The sequence below is a fragment of the Bison bison genome, unplaced genomic scaffold (genome assembly GCF_000754665.1).
Source record: "Bison bison bison isolate TAMUID 2011002044 unplaced genomic scaffold, Bison_UMD1.0 scf7180017864294, whole genome shotgun sequence".
Taxonomy (NCBI): Eukaryota; Metazoa; Chordata; class Mammalia; order Artiodactyla; family Bovidae; genus Bison; species Bison bison.
In genome coordinates, this window is record NW_011494866.1 from 734,171 (window position 1) to 743,870 (window position 9,700).

General features: G+C 38.6%; 1 long non-coding RNA gene across 1 annotated transcript in view; it reads left to right on the forward strand.

The window, feature by feature from the left end:
- Positions 1–9,483, forward strand: part of LOC104996443 — a 40,640-nt gene extending 31,157 nt beyond the window's left edge. The window contains exon 3 of the long non-coding RNA XR_826191.1: positions 9,380–9,483. This is a non-coding gene — a long non-coding RNA (uncharacterized LOC104996443). The remainder of the gene's footprint in view (positions 1–9,379) is intronic.
- Positions 9,484–9,700: the final 217 nt, after the last annotated feature.

Genomic DNA, 9,700 nt, shown 5'->3' on the forward strand with positions numbered 1-9,700 from the left:
TCACAGTCCAACTCTCACATCCATACATGACTACTGGAAAATCCATAGCCTTGACTAGATGGACCTTTTTGGCAAAGTAATGTCTCTGCTTTTGAATATGCTATCTAGGTTGGTCATAACTTTTCTTCCAAGGAGTAAGCGTCTTTTAATTGCGTGGCTGCAATCACCGTCTGCAGTGATTTTGGAGACCCCCAAAATAAAGTCTGACACTGTTTCCACTGTTTCCCCATCTATTTCCCATGAAGTGATGGGACCAGATGCCATGATCTTAATTTTCTGAATGTTGAGCTTTAAGCCAACTTTTGCACTCTCCTCTTTGACTTTCATCAAGAGGCTTTTTAGTTCCTCTTCACTTTCTGCCATAAGGGTGGTGTCACCTGCATATCTGAGGTTATTGATATTTCTCCTGGCAATCTTGATTCTATCTTGTGCTTCTTCCAGCCAGCATTAAAACATAATTTCCAAATTAAGGTAATCAGTAATTCAATAATATTATTTAATATACAGTTTGTAAAACTTTTCAAAGTTGTGCAGTTTTGAAGTTCTGATGGCTATAAGTAAATTTTGACCCTCTTGGGGAGAATTTATAGAGACCAATTCACACGGGAAATTATAAATAAGGCATTGGCTAGTATTTGAGCTCTTACTGCCCTATATTTGGTACAATGTTGATGATGGTGACTCACTGGAGAAGGAGAAACTACCCAAAGAAATATAGGTACATGTTTGCAGGCAGATCCACCACACGAAAAAGGTCCTTTAGCCCTTATGTTTAAAACTGATGAAAAATGAAAAGATGCTATCATGAAAATGGATCACCAAATGCCCCATATTAAGGTAGATTCTTTTTTGAAAAGCTGTCATTGTGTGATTCAAGTTCAAATAAGACAAAGATCCAAAATCCTAGTCTCAGATGGAAGCAAAATGGCCATGACTGCTGAATGAAAGTTCTCTCAAAGCTGGAATAGATGGTGTCACCAATGATGACTTTATCCCTCAATATATAGAGTTTTGGGTGGACAAAACACTGGAAATTCATTTGGTTGGGTTGCAAGCAGTTGCTATGTAGCACAAAATGGAAAGTGGATGCACTTGCTTCCTGGCATATAGTAGCTCTCACCTACCCTTTTATCCTGCTTTTGATCACTTTAAAAAGAATAATACTGAATTCTCTGAGGAAACTATAAGCAAAATGAAAAGACGGCCTTCAGAATGGGAGAAAATAGTAGCAAATGAAGCAACTGACAAAGAATTAATCTCAAAAATATACAAGCAATTCCTGCAGCTCAATTCCAGAAAAGTAAGTGACCCAATAAAAAAATGGGCCAAAGAACTAAACAGACATTTCTCCAAAGAAGACATACAGATGGCTAACAAACACATGAAAAGATGCTCAACATCACTTATTATCAGAGAAATGTAAATCTAAACCACTGTGAGGTACCATCTCACACCAGTCAGAATGGCTGCTATCCAAAAGTCTACAAGCAATAAATGCTGGAGAGGGTGTGGAGAAAAGTGAACCCTCTTACAATGTTGGTGGGAATGCAAAATAGTACAGCCACTATGGAGAACAATGTGGAGATTCCTTAAAAAAACTGGTAATAGAACTGCCATATGACCCAGCAATCCTGCTGCTGGGCATACACACCGAGGAAACCAGAAATGAAAGAGACATGTGTACCCCAATGTTCACCACAGCACTGTTTACAATAGCCAGGATATGGATGCAACCTAGATGTCCAGCAGCAGATGAATGGATAAGAAAGCTGTGGTACATATACACAATGCAGTATTACTCGGCTATTAAAAAGAATGCATTTGAATCAGTTCTAATGAGGTGGATGAAACTGGAGCCTATTATACAGAAAGAAGTAAATCAGAAAGAAAAATACCAATACAGTATATTAATGCATATATATGGAATTTAGAAAGATGGTAATGATGACCCTCTATGCAAGACAGCAAAAGAGACACAGATGTAAAGAACAGACTGTTGGATTCTGTGGGAGAAGGTGACGGTGGGATGATTTGACAGAATAGCAATGAAACATGTATGTTATCATATGTGAAATAGATCGCCAGTCCAAGTTCAATGCATGAGGCAGGGTGCTCAGGACTGGTGCACTGGGATGACCCTGAGGGGTGGGATGGGGAGGGAGGTGGAAAGGAGGGTCAGCATGGGGAACACATGTACACCCATGGCTGATTCATGTGAATGTATGGCAAAAACTACCACAATATTGTAAAGTAATTAGCCACCAATTAAAATAAAACATAGATAAATAAAAAGAATAATACTTAGGGGCAGGACAATTTCTCCCTGTCCCCAAAGTGGACTAAAGTTCAAATGCACTGATTTCAATATGCTAAAAAATATCCAAAAAAGGAGAAACTCACACTTTTACAACTCTATTTGCCGCAGGTGCCAGAAGTCAGCATCCTAACCAGTCCCATTGTGGGAGGAGGTCTTTAGATTCACCTTATGGGAGTTTGGGCAGAGTTCATGATGGGAAGGGAAACTAAGGTGACCTTGTGGAAGAGTATCTTTGGGCCAACTCAATGAATTGTTGTTGTTTATCATACAACTGAATATATGACAGGGATTGATGTTTGTATGCTTTTATTTCCCAACTCCCTCTGTGACCAAGTGGATTCTCTCAGTTGGACAGAGTAACATGTAGAGAAGCACCTACCTTTGGTGTCCCACAGTCGTAATGACCACTTTGTGACTGATGATTTTGCCAGCTACAGACTCAGGCAAGTGAAGCAGCTCCACCTGGAGGCTCCCCTTGAGATTTTGGACTAACTGTCCCTCTGCCATATCTAACTGTCATGTCCACTTTGAAAATTAGCTATTAACTTTCTATAGAAATACCTGACTCATGGGTTCCTTGTTAGTCTTCAGCCTGGTAGGCTGATAAGGTGTGTCAACTTGAACACATGAATAATATGGTAGGAAGGGTTCAAAAGATCTTGCTTATCAAATGGAAACAGTATATCAAAGAATGCAGCTAGCTTCATCCCAAAGGCATCTCAGCTTTACCTTTTGCATTTGGGAGAAAGTCTATTTTACGCTCTGCTGTCTCATGCAAAGTCACTAGCTTAATGAAGCCCTTGATTCACAGAGGTCTCCCAAATACCTAGTCCATGTACACTGCTGGTTGAGCTAAACTGCTATTCAACAGTGTGTTCTGGGCTGCTACAACTATTCAACTGTAGGTGCTAGAAATGGAGAATCCAAATTGCCTGTGTTTGCTATTCTCTGTGGGCAGAAATCAAGTCCTTTCTCATAACTCTGGCCATATTCCCCTGAAGGAACCTTGCTATATTTGGTTCAGTTGGCCATGATAGAGCAGTTTGGTCTTCCACTTGAAGAAATACAGATTAACAGATTTAAGATACTCTTATTTGGAACTTGGAGAAAGCAATGGCACCCCACTCCAGTACTCTTGCCTGGAAAATCCCATGGACGGAGGAGCCTGGTAGGCTGCAGTCCATGGGGTCGCTAAGAGTCAGACATGACTGAGCAACTTCACTTTCACTTTTCTCTTTCATGCACTGGAGAAGGAAATGGCAACCCACTCCAGTATTCTTGTCTGGAGAATCCCAGGGACAATGGAGCCTGGTGGGCTGCCGTCTATGGGGTCGCACAGAGTCGGACACGACTGAAGCGACTTAGCATAGCATAGCGTAGCATATTTGGAACTATGTATTATTGAAACAAATTGCAATTTTTAAAAACAAAATGCTAATATGCTACTCACTGAATGCCCCTAAGTAACGTACAAGAGCCAAAGTGGATGACATAATGAATCTCTGTAAGTTTTACAAAAATGTCTTTGTCCTTACTGCACTTGAACTCTCTTGATCACAGGTGTGGCATGAACAGGTAACTGCTGAAAAATAAGTTTTATAGCTATGGGATAAACCAACTTTGCAGCAATGGTGGCGAAATAATAAACCAGGTAGTTCTGGAAGGAACAATAAAAACCTCCAGAATATAGCAGAAAGAGATACATTAATGATCTTTTTTTTTCTTTAATATCCACCACCGCTGTCACCTTCCTCATGGAGGAAAATGGCCTGATAAGACTCTTCCACACTGTTGAAAGCATCTTAACTTCAACAGGAAAAGGTGACAAGAAATGTGCCCTTGACTTTAGCTGAAGTGATTGATGATACCTTTAAAGGTTCATTATTCTTCCTATCACAGTGAGTGAAGGGAGCCAGACACGCATAGGACACACTGTATGATTACATTTATATGAAGTTCAAGGGCAAGCAACAAGGAATCTATAATGCTAGAAGCCAGAATAATAGTTACCCCAAGGATAAAGGCTGGATTAACTGGGAAGAAGCCGAGGTTATTTTCTGGAGTGATAGAAATATTCTGTATTCTCATCTCTGCTGTAGTTGAATGTGAAATTCAAACATCTGTACACTTTAGATTTGTGAAATTTAATATATTCACGTTATCTTCTATTAAAAATGTTTAAAAAAAAGATTTCCAGGGGGATATCACTTTTTCCTTCCCTTCCATCTAGTGCCAGAGGTAATAAATTCAAATTCTTATTGACTGTGCCATGTGTCTGCTTTTGATTCACCCTTACTTTCTGTAGAGCTCTTTGGGGTCCTAGTCTTAGCTGAAGAATGGCAACTTGAGAGTTTCCTGAAATTCACCTTATGCCCCCATATCACATGTAGTCATCGAAGTGCCTTCTCAGAGGTTTGGCAGACACTTTCAGGGTAAATGGCTATACTAACGCTATGCATCCCAGGATTTCTGTTTCATTTGTTCATTCTTCTCAACATATTCCTATTTTTCAGATCACTTTAAAATGAGTTTTATTATTTATATATTTTTAAAGTCTTTATTGAATTTGTTACAATATTGCTTCTTTTATGTTTTGATTTTTTGGCCATGAGGCATATCGGATCTTAGCTCCCCAACCAGGGATAGAACCTGTACCACCTGCATTGGAAGGCAAAGTTTTAACCACTAGACCACCAGGGAAATTCCTTAAAATTAGTTTTAAAAGATGTCTGTGAATGTGCATTTCATCATTATGTGGTTTTATTTAAAAAGGTCACCCTGGCTATCTATGCTCTAGTAAAAGAGTGACTCTTATTCTTAATTTTCCTTCAAGTGAAGTGAAGTTGCTCAGTCGTGTCCGACTCTTTGCGACCCCATGGACTGCAGCCCACCAGGCTACTCCGTCCATGGGATTTTCCAGGCAAGAGTACCAGAGTGGGTTGCCATTTCCTTCTCCAGGGGATCTTCCCAAGCCAGGGATCGAACCCAGGTCTCCCACATTGTAGCCAGACGCTTTTACCATCTGAGCCACCAGGAAGTCCTCTGTGCTTTAGATCTTTTGTTTTTAAGCTCAGTTTGAACAGGACGTTTTTGTTTGTCATTTGTTATATTGCTCTTGATCTCTGTAGTCCTTGCATCCAATATAGCCATTTTGCAGATGCACTCCTGTACCCTCATTTCCCAGTCTGGTATGAGATCCAATATTTACAACTGGGCCCTTCTCTCCTGTGACAAAACCATGAAAAGACTTATTCATTCACTGAACACCAGATCTCTTGACCCATGTCCTATGTGTATGGCTTTGTTTTCTTTTTCTCACCAACCCATTTCTACTGGAGAAGTAATCACAAGTGGGCACAGTGGTTTAGCCTTCCTCTTGGAGCAACCAATTCTGGCTTCTGATTTAATATAATAAACATGGCTTGTGTCACCTGACATACATATATACCCTGTAGTAGATGAAATTGATTGTCTCAGTCTATTCTTGGTATCAGAGCGCAAAAAACACTGGCTGAAGTCCACAGTTGCAAATTTTTGTTTTGGTCAAACAAACCTGTTTCTGTTTGAAGTTTTTAGATGTATATTTTATCAGTCATTGTGATATTTAGACGGAAGGGAGCAATAGAAATTGTTATCTGACAGTGTGCCATCTGAATTCAAATATCTGCCTCTGGAGGGATCTGCCTCTGGATTTTTGTAACTGCTGATCCCTCCACAAGAAATGAACAGTAAACCATTACTTGGTCTTATGCTCAGACCAACTGCAACCTGTTTGGGAAACACTTCTCCTCTCATTTCCCTTAGGAAGATTGAATAAGCTTTAACCTTAAATCCTCATTGCATTTTAAACATGTCCTTTTTATAGATCTTATCATATAGTATTACCTTGTTTTCATGCATCTTTTCCCTATGAAATTCTGAGTTCCTTGAGAGCAGATATCATATCATGTTCAAATCTGAATCATCTGTACATAGCAATGTGCCTTCTAAAGTAAGTACTCCAAATACTATTAAAATTAATTAGCTAATTAATTAAATACTGCAACTTAATTTCCAGAGTTTTATAATCTGACTTAACACAAGTTCTGCATTTTTTTCCTACTCTGGTTTTAAACAGCCACCCACTGTGCCAGCTAACTTATTGCCTCTTTTCCCAAACATGCTGTGACATGCTTATTCCGTTTCTTGGGCTTTTCTCTTAGCTTAGAATGCTGTCTCTCTGCTTTGAAAATTAGTAGTGGATGTGTGGTATATTTAGCAACTCTCTATTTACAGCAGTATTTTTAAATCTTGAAATGCAATGACCAATGTATACATCTTTAAAGGACATATAAATGAAAAGCCTCAGAGAAATTGTAGAGAAACTAGGGGAAGTGATTCAAACCTATGTGACATTAAACACAAGTTCAAGTTTCATTCTGCTTGCGTTGGTCTGAATTTCACAGAACTGGCTGATAAATGCCAGTGATTTCATGGGCAACAGAGAAATATAATGTCTGATGGGCATCATGCTCTAGTTTGCTTTCCAGAGGTTAGAGGGCTAAGGAGCTTATTTGGAATTTGCTGTTGCAAAACCACACAAACATTATGCTGACGTTAGTGTCTACAATTTGACTAAAATGTGTGTTTAAAAAACCATGTGTATGTTCCATCCAAACATGATATTAGATAAAACAAGTAGCACTAGAGCAACTGTGCATGTGCTTAAAGCAGATTCCAATGTGGTGTTTGGATTCATTCTACACAGTTTTCACTTTACATTTTAAGAGTGTGGCAGGATACAACCAAAAATGGAATTTTGAATGCTGAATCTATTAACTGGCTTGTATTTTTGTGAGTGACAGGTTTCAGATAAAGGAGGAATATTCGCCTTAAAAAATATATTACATAGGAAACTCAAAGTGACTGATCAAATTCATTTCTCCCATTACTTTTAACAGCTGAATTTATGAAAGTTATACTACAAATGAGATTTAATTTAAACTTAGTAAGACATCTCAAAACACAGGAAAATAGGTATTAGATGTTTGCCAAAATATCTAAATAGCCAAAATAGTCAAAATTAGATATTTGGCTAAATCTCTGTTAGCTACAGATGATTAATAAGTATTTGTCAATTTACTATTATCTAATCTGAATAAAAATGTATCTATAGGTAAATATAGCATAAAATTTTAAACCTAGAGAATTTGAATGTGTTTGCCAGGATTTCAGCTCCAGCTTCACCACTCTTGGCCAAATTACTTTTATACTCTGTTTAAGATACTTCTTGCATAAAATCCATGTCTATAGCATAGTATATTTTAAATTAAATGCAGAGTAGAATATATGAGCTAATTTCACTTACACATATATTTTATCTAACAATATTGTATGTGTACATCTGTGTACATGTATACATGGTGTTGCTAGAAAATGAAATTAGTTTATATAAATATATGTATATGAGTTTATAAACATTTAGACATAAAATACATATACCTATATGAATTCATAGGTATATATGTGTGTGTGAGTGCTTTGAACAGTAACTATCTGGTTTATAGTAAATAATATAAGCATTACTAATTATTATCACTAATATTGCCATTATGAATGACTATCTATGTTTTCAGCTAAGGTCACCATCTCCATTTACACTTCTATTCACATCCACAGTAGCCTACTCCAGTTCATTCTGTTTTCCCTTTCCCTCATCGTCGTCTTCTACTCTCTACTGGATATTTTGCTATCAGCATTCAAACTTGCTGAGACTTGTACCATTTTAAGCAAATGTCTTTTTTATACAAAGTGCCACAGCAATGGAGGACAAAGTGCTTTTACTATTCCAATAAATGATACTGAGACAGCTGGAAACCTGTATTAAAGTAAATTTGACCTATACCTTAGAGTTTACCATTTCCAAATGGATTGCAGACATATATGTGAAAGACAATACATGTTATGACACAGAACAACAGGAGAACACCTTCATTACTGTGGATGGGCAAAGATTTTTTTAAGTAAAACACAATAAGATACTAATCATAGAATTAAAGACTTGAAAAATTGAACTCTATTAAAATTTAGGAGTTCTGTTCATAGTTCAGTTCAGTTCAGTTCAGTCACTCAGTCATGTCTGACTTTTTTCGACCCCATGAATCACAGCTCGCCAGGCCTCCCTGTCCATCACCATCTCCCAGAGTTCACTCAAACTCATGGCCATTGAGTCGGTGATGCCATCCAGCCATCTCATCCTCTGTCGTCCCCTCTTCTTCCTGCCCCCAATCCTTCCCAGCATCAGAATCTCTTCCAATGAGTCAACTCTTCGCATGAGATGGCCAAAGTACTGGAGTTTCAGCTTTAGCATCATTCCTTCCAAATATTAATAGAGTGAAAAGCAACAGAATTGAATACAATGATTGTAACTCATATGACAGTGTAGTTTATATTTAGAATATATGATGAGTTCCTATAATTCAGTAAGAAAAAGACAATAAAATTACTGGCTAAGCACTTCAGAGGAGGATATTCAAACAGACAACAAAGTATTCAAATGGTGATCAATTAAAAGGAAATGAAAATCAAATAAAATACTACTTCACACTGATCAACTAGAAATCAAAAGATAGACAATATTTGCTGTTGGTAAGGATGCGGAGCAATGGGAATTCTCATACGCTGCTGCTGCTACTAAGTCACTTCAGTCGTGTCCGACTCTGTGCGATCCCACAGATGGGAGCCCACCAGGCTCCCCCATCCCTGGGATTCTCCAGGCAAGAACACTGGAGTGTGTTGCCATTTCCTTCTCCAATGCATGAATGTGAAAAGTGAAAATGAAATAACTCAGTCGTGTCCGACTCTTAGCGACCCCATGACTGCAACCCCCCAGGCTTCTCCGTCCATGGGATTTTCCAGGCAAGAGTACTGGAGTGGGGCCATTGCATGGAAATATACAGTCACAATTACTTGAACAACTCTTTGTTAGTATTGATTAAAGGTGAGCTTATGTATAACCTATGTCCAGTGATTCTAGTATACTGGTTTACATTTTACTTTATTAAAGTCTGTTTTTTTCAACAGAACCACGAGAAGAAGGAATTTTATGTTATATTTGTGGCTGAAACCTAAGTGCCTAGGATACAGCCTGGCCCAATGTATACACCTGGTAAGTCAGCTGGTAAAGAATCCACCTTCAATGCGAGAGAGCCAGGTTCCATTCCTGAGTTGGGAAGATCTGCTGGAGAAGGAAAAGGCTACTCACTCCAGTATTCTTGGGCTTCCCTGGTGGCTCAGCCGGTAAAGAATCCTCCTGCAATGCAGAACATCTGGGTTTAATCCCTTGGTTGGGAAGATCTCCTGGAGAAGGGAACAGCTACCCACTCCAGTATTCTGGCTTGGAGA